We start from the raw sequence: 8,034 nt of genomic DNA, 5'->3' as shown, positions 1-8,034 counted from the left end.
GGTCTTCCATCTCTTGGAGGGTTGAAGGATGAAATTGGATTAGACAAATGTTGCATTCTTTGCATTTCGACCCTCATTTCGGCAATCTGTTGCATCAACTGCATAATCAATTCATTTTTATCAGCGGCGGCGGGTTGAGCCACGACAACATCATTCATGTCAATCTCATCATTATTATCCCCCATTGTCGTCTTTTCTTTTTGCAAATTTGATCGGGGAAGGAATCTTTAGGGGCCTCAGACCTTGTGAAGTACGGATGATCTTATCAACACATATCAGTTAAAGGTACCTGTGAAGTGAAACAACTCAAAGGCAAATTTGTTAGTGCATATTCGGAGTACAAAATACATAATATCGCACAGAAAGCAGATAAACACATAAGTCGCTTCGTTTGAGGATATTTTAACCCACGAATGAGGACGGAAATATATTTTGAACAAACAGGAATTTGTTTGTTTAACGCTATCTCGGGAAGGATGAATCACGTTGAGCTATGGTCTTCTTGCAGCTGCTTTTCGATGCCCGTTGATCTTATCTTCATATCTTCGTATCGCGGAGGAGAATGAAAATTTTCAGCGGTAGGGGCCGGGCCGGGAAAGGCTGCCTACGTATCTCACAAGGAGAATTCAGGCCCAACTTAGTTCGGGTTTAGGATGAAATATTTTCATTCATTCTTTCATTGAGGTTACAAGGGAATTGAAAGACAACATTGAAACTCTTAGAAGATGACAATAATGTTTTGGTGATTTCTCGGTCTATGGCTGCGTCATTCCTTTCCTTTCAAACAATCTGGAATGGAGGCTTGTAGACGATTTCCTCCTCATCGTCCTCCTTGGTCAATTCGTTGTCATGGCCATTGTCGTCTGCTCCCTGTTCACAGGCGAGGTATTTCCGCCTTTTAAGTTGCTACGGGTCGTCAATTTCTCATCGAGCGACGCACTTCTGGCCAACAACACGGCGGTCTCAATATCTATCTTTGCTTCTCTCGCCTTTCTTCGTGCACCTTCAAACGAAGCAAGTGCAACCTTTTCCTCAGGCTTTCGGTTTCCATCTCAACCTCTTTCTTTCTTTTTAACTGCGACGCCAGATCTTCATCCAACGTCACGGCCGCAGCTTTGTAGATTGCCGTGGTCATGTCTACTTTGAGTCCTTCCTCCTTAACCTTCTGAATCTCTCGAGTGACTCGCTCGATCTTTCTTCGCAATTCCCCCTCAGTGAGCTCCGTCTGGACGTTCTTGCCTTTGTCCATAGCGGTGATTCACCTTTCCTGAGATGATAGAGCGGTATTCAGGATTTGTGGTATGGGAGATGGGTTTTTGAGTGAGAAACTTGAGACTCGAGAATTTTGGTCGGACATTTGTAATAGTGGCTTCCGTATATTCTTTAGAATTTCTGGCTAGGAGTGGGTTTACGATATCCTCATTCTAAGCAACGTAACACATAAGCATTTAAACACACATACATTTATTCGAATGTCAAACAATATGATGCGTCGTGAGGTCGAAGACCTTAGACGCGATTTTGGCAGTTTTTCTACTAAAATGGACTTAATACGCCTTGGGTATTAAGCCGTCCTAGGCTGATGCCTAATTCGGTTTTGGTTTCGCTCTATCTTAGGCTTTCTAGAGTTGTTTTCAAATAGACGGTTACCCGAGTCGGACAAACATCGGGGTAGAGCTATCGATTAACGCCGGATGACCGTATTCCGACTATTTGTTCGATACTCCCAAATGATTTCTTGGGTATATCTGAGAGAAGTCGCGGTAAGCCGCGTAACTTCCGTTTCCTAATGCAAACTATTTGCCGTTTGGCGGAAGTTATGCCATGAAAATGCAATTTTCGAAAACTAAAGTGTTTAAACAATTAAACAATTATTGCAAATAGTCAAATAGGTTAGTCTTAGGGTTAGAATCCTCCAAATACTCCCCAGCGGAGTCGCCATTTCTGTTTTATCGGAAAAAATATTTCGAAAAGAGTTTATTTTGTTTTTTTAAAGATATTTTTGACTTTTAGGAGTCGCCACTTAATTTTTAAGGAAAATTAAGAAAACTTATTTTCAAACAACTTAAACAGAAAAATTGTTTTGAAAAATTATTTTAAGGGTTCGGGATTCCTATTAGCGTCTTAGGAAGGTTTCGAAAAAAGCACCTAAGACGCTCCGCTAACTACGGTTTTCCGAGCTATTAACTACTTGACTATTTTTATAGATTCTGCGAATTCTTGTTATTGAACTTGTTGGAGTTTTTATTTTAGACAAATTTTTAAGTTTGAAATATTTATCGATTTGGAAATTCAGTTTTAGTTTTAAGGTTTGACAAAATAGAGAGGCAATTCGATGGGGTTTGGAGTTTTCTAATCCTAACTTAACGGCATTCAAAATATAAACAAGTAGTAAAACGAGATAGAGAGAGAGAGAGAGAGGGATGTTTGGGTCCAAATTCGGGTTCTGTTCGCCTTGACCGAATTTTGGACCCACCTGTTTTTTTTTTGGGCTTTTGACCCATTCACCTGTCCTAATCTAAACATACAAATAGAATACAAGAAAAGGGAAATAAAACAACAAGGGCTTATGCCCATTACAAAGTAAAACACACAATAAAATAAAGGCAAGTCTTCTAGTTCGTCTTCTTTAAACTTCTTCAATCTTCACAGCACTTCGGATCTTCTACGTCGGTTTCAAGGCTTGACTCGATGGAAGAAAGCATGAGTCTTTATGACTCCTCCAGAATGCAAAGGGGGACTGTGAGTTCGTGATGAAACTCGGACGGATTTTGCATGCAAAGGAAAGAAGCAAGTACGAAGTTAGTATTTTGATAGAACAATAAAATTTGATAAGACAGAGCTACTTTTTTACAAAATTTAGACAACACATACCAAACCAAAACGCTTACAGGAGGGCTATTAAATACTCTTTCTCGAAACCAATAATGCAAAGTCATCAATCTACGTAATTAATCATCAAACAATAAAACTAAATTATTTTTTTTAAAAATAATAACATGGAATCCACCTAATTTCATGACTACATAGACACCAGAAGAGACCAAAATAAACAAATGGAGTGAAGGGATACAGAGCATGAAAACTTGGACATTTGGGTTCTCATGTTTAAGTAGGGTTTCGAAGTTGGAGCCAAGCAAACATCGGAGCTACTTCTAGAGAGACGAGACAGAGGCTCGACTTATTTTAATTATATGAAATCAAATTAATATATTTTAACGCCTAACATAACCTTCAAAGCAAGAAAAAACAAAACTCCAACCCGGAGGAGCTTTTGACACTATAATCAGACTCAACATGCTCCTATTTAACTACATAGCTACTGCGCGAAACTCGATCAGTCGACAGCAGGATTAGACATAGTACTATACGAATATTCGATCAAAGCAAGTCAACCCATTTATCTTACGAAAGACAATAAACAGAAGAGCTGTTGTGTAATACGGAGGGAGAACAGATAAGAAAACATGCTTTCTTATCAAACCCATTTGACACAATCACAGAATGCAAACGAAGAAAGGACCCATTTGACAACTTAACAGCTAAACAATGAGTTCAAATCAACAGAGAGAATCAAACTTTATAACATTTGACGATTAGGCATAAATCAGAAACAGAACTCCCACAAACAACAATAGCGAAATTCTTTCCATATCGGTCATACAACGTAAAAGAAACAGTGGACTCCACATAAAAAGCAACTAAATGAACCAAGGAGTCCAAATCGATTCCAACTATTTCAGACTATTGAAGAAGGACTATCATCGCCAACAAATCCCAAAACAGTAACTAACGAACCAATATCCATGAACACGGAAAGGAATAAGAGAAAGAAAGACAGAGAGAAAAAAAACGATCGATAATAACGTAATAATCAGCATAGCGACTTCATAATCGAGACATCAATGCTGAGTTAGAAAAAGATGGGGAAAGCCTTAAGAAGACGGTTACCTTCTTCGGAGCAGCGATACCGGGGACGAGCAGCAAATGACGACGACTTCCACCAATCGAAGACACGTACACCCAAGTGACGAAATGAAAGTATTGGCTCGATTAGCTTATCGATCCGTCGATCTCCGGCTTCTCACAAATTCTGGAAACCCCTTCTAAGGTCGCTCAAAGCTTCTACCAACATATTTGAATAGGATAAATGATAAAGAGAAAATAAAACTCCACCCCAGCTTAAACAAAATTTGACTTCTGTAACTTTCTCTCTTTTCTTCGGAATAACCTACAAAGCTAAAGACCCTTTTCCCCAGAATTTTCCCAACCCTCTGCGACAAAATTATTTCCAAATCCCCCCCCCCCACTGCTCTTCTAAGACAAACAGAAAAAGAACCGAAATATTTTCGAAGATTTTTCTTCGACTCAAAATTTCTCCACTTCTAAAATTTTCAACCCCGAAAACTCTAACCCCAAAACTGAAGAAAATTGGGGTTTAAATAGGAAGAACAACTAGGGTTTCCGAGGGAAGGCCTGGCAGAGGAATTTTGGCCCATTTCGAATTCGAAATTCAAAATCCCAAATCTTATCCAAAAGGACGATTTGATCGGGAAGGGAGGTGGAGGGTCGAGATGAGTTCGACGTCCTTGCTAGCTTCGTGGCGCCATCTCATTATCGCTAGGACGAAAGCTTGCAGCCTTCCTTGCTGCCAGACCTGCGAGCGTACGAATCGCAGAAGGAAACGGCTCTAAAGCTATTGCACAGCTCGCGTGGGAGAGAGGGTGAGAGAGAGAGAGAGAACGTGAGGGAGACGCGGGGGAAGGGGTCGCGTCTGGGGATTTTTCCGTTTCTGGGGCTTTCTTCTTTTCGCTGGTTTTTCTGGGTTCTTTGGCGTGCCTTCCTTTCTGGGAATGGCGTGGTGTGAGGGGGGGGGAAGAAGGAAGAGGGGAGAGGGTCGGGTCGGAGCGGGTGTTGGGTCGGGTAAAGCATTTAAGGGATTTGGGCCGGTAAATGAAATGTATTGGGTTGGAGGAGTTGAAATGTGAATAGGAGAGAGGGGGAAAAAGGAAAACGGGCCATCTATTATTGGGCCTGGGCGGTTTGAGAAGGGAAATGGAGGTTTTATTGGGTTGGGTTGAAAAGAGTTGGAAAGGAATGGGATGGGCTGCTGAAGGGGATTGGATTGGGCTGAAGACTTTAAGATGGAAGAGGGATTTTGGGTTGAATGTGATAAATGGCCAATTGATTTAAGATAAAAAGAATTTGGCGTAAATTTATTAACGAGCTTATTTACCTAGTAATAAAAGGTGATTCAAAAGCATAATTATAATTTAAATTAAACTAGTTTAACAAAACATTTAAATGTATATTTTTGGTGGTTTTTGAAATAAGCATAAGATATACTACTTATATACATAATAATGTAAAACACATATCATCGAAAGTTATGTTAAACGTATTCGAAGTAACATAAAATTCATGTATTATATTATTTAATTTTCGTAAAATTTATAAAATTAATTAATTAAAATAATTTGGAAGACTTACGAAGCTTGATAATTAATTTACGCCGACGTGAGTCGAAATTGGGTGTCAACAGAGTGAACAATTATAAAAAAAATGAGAAAGAAAGATCTGAGTGTAGGTTATACAGGTAGAGGTTGTGTCAAAGAAGAAGGCCTGATTTGCACATCATATGGGCTATTAATCGTAGTATTCCGTAACGCCCAAGTTCTCAACAAGATATTAAGGAAACCCTTGTAACCTAAGGGGACTGGACTAGGGACCACATCGGTGATCCGAACCAGCATAAAAACACTTTGTGTTATTTATTTATTGAAAGTTATCATTATTATTTGTCTGTTTTACTAACATACAGAACAGAGTACGAAGTCGACTAAAGGGAATTTTAATTCACCCACTCCCCTCTTGACTTTCAATTGGTACCAGAGCAGGTCTCATCACCTCAATATTTACTAAACGTGAGCAAAGATCTGATGACACACTATTTAACTCCTGGCGCGTTACTTCAAGACGGACATTTCTCACACCGACCACCACACTTTAATGGACATCATTACTCTTACTGGAGGGACAAATTTAGAATCTGTCTCTTCAAATGATCATCAAGCATGAATAGTAATCAAAAAAGGCCCGAAGCCTATTCAGGCTTGACTGAGAAAGATGGCACTAGAAAAGTCATTTGATCCTGAATCATTTGATATCAGTAGGGAACAACAAGAGGTAATTCAAATTAATGCTAGAGCTATAAGTTTGTTATATTCTGCAGTGAGTGGAGCAGAATATGATAAAATATCAACATGTGAAACTGAGAAAGAAATGTGGGACAAACTAGAAGTGACTTATGAAGGAATTACTAAAGTAAAGGAAGCTCGTATCAGTTCACTTGTAAATGAATATGAGTTGTTCAATATGGCCGAAGATGAAAATGTTGAATCCATGTTCTTGAGATTTAGTAAAATTGTCTACGAACTCAAATCACTTGGAATGGTGTATTCAAATGCACTACAAGTTAGAAAACTCATTAGTAGTCTCCCCAAGGCTTGGGAAACTAAAATTGCCATTCTTGAAGATGGAGATCTGCAGAAAATGACATACGATGAACTTAGAGACAACTTAATAGCCTATGAACAGAATCATATTAACAGGTACAATAAGGATGATAAAAAAAGACTGTGACATTTATGATTGAGACATCTGACATTGAAGAGGAAGTCGATGAATATCAAAGAGAAGGAACGACTCTCATAAATAGAGGAGTCAAACAAATGCTTAGACAAAGAAGACAGAGACCTCAACAAGAATTCAATAACAATGAATTCAAAAGAAATGATGATCGCTGCTACTTTTGTAGAAAACAAGGACATATCAAACAAAACTACCCAGAACGAAGATGGAGAAATAATCGAAGAAATGACGAAGCCTAGAGTCAAAGAGAAATACCTTAAGATGATCATGATGAAACTGCCAAAATATGTTTCATGGCACTAGGTGAAACAATTGAGGTAAGATCTTTTAACTGTTCTAACTGTAATGACTTACAGGACTCTTTGGACATAGTTATTGATGAATTACAAAAAGTAATCGATGCACACAATAAGATTTATTGCTCAAGAAAAGGAAGACTGACAGATTCTTCTTGAAGCAAGTCAAATTGAAGTCAACTTGCTAGCACAAGAATTGGAAAAAGTAAAAGTACAACTGAACAATATTAGAAAATCTCCTAGTCATAACTCTGTCAGATCTAACCGAACTACTTTCAACAGGAGAAGATATTCTAACCAAAGTTCCAAAAGATCTATATATGATTCCTCTTATCATTCTGCTAAAACTCTCATTAATTTCTCTTGTTATACTTGTGGTGGTGACCTTGGTCACAAATTTTTTAACTGTAGAAAACTTTCCTCTGGAAAATAGATTTGGAGACCAAAAGTTGTTAATCTAACCCTTAAGTACCCAAGAATACTTGGATACCAAAAAGAAATTAATCTACTTGTTTTGCAGGAGCGTACCAAAAAAACCTAAAAGAAAGAAATGTGGGTGGATGCTCCAAACACATGTGTGGAAAGAGAGAAATTTCAAAATATTGAAAACATTGCTTGAGGATTTGTAAGATTTAGTAATAACGCAAAAGGAAAAGTAATTGGAGTTAGAACTATCACCCTTAGCTCATCATGTGATCTAGTAGAATCATAAGCGATCCTTGGATATGGCATCGAAAGCTTAGACATGCAAAGAAACATATCACATCAACAAAATAGTGGTAGAAATGTGGTTTATAAGGCCTATACTAAAGATTCTGCATGAACTTTGGAGAGCAGCGAAACCTAACATTAGCTATTTTCATCCATTTAGTTGCAAATGCTTCGTCCATAATAATTGTAAGAACTATCTTGGAATATTTGATTCAAGAAGTGACAAAGACATTTTTGTAAGTTATGTATCTATTTGCAGGGCCTTTTGAGTATTTAATAAAAGATCTGTAAATGTTGAAGAATCTGTCCTTGTTGTTTTTTATGACATTAATCCAAGAATACAGGAAAGTGAAGCAGGCGAGGATGAAATTAATTC

This window comes from Solanum pennellii, chromosome 3 (assembly GCF_001406875.1).
Source record: "Solanum pennellii chromosome 3, SPENNV200".
NCBI classification, from domain to species: domain Eukaryota; kingdom Viridiplantae; phylum Streptophyta; class Magnoliopsida; order Solanales; family Solanaceae; genus Solanum; species Solanum pennellii.
This window is presented reverse-complemented; position numbering follows the sequence as displayed.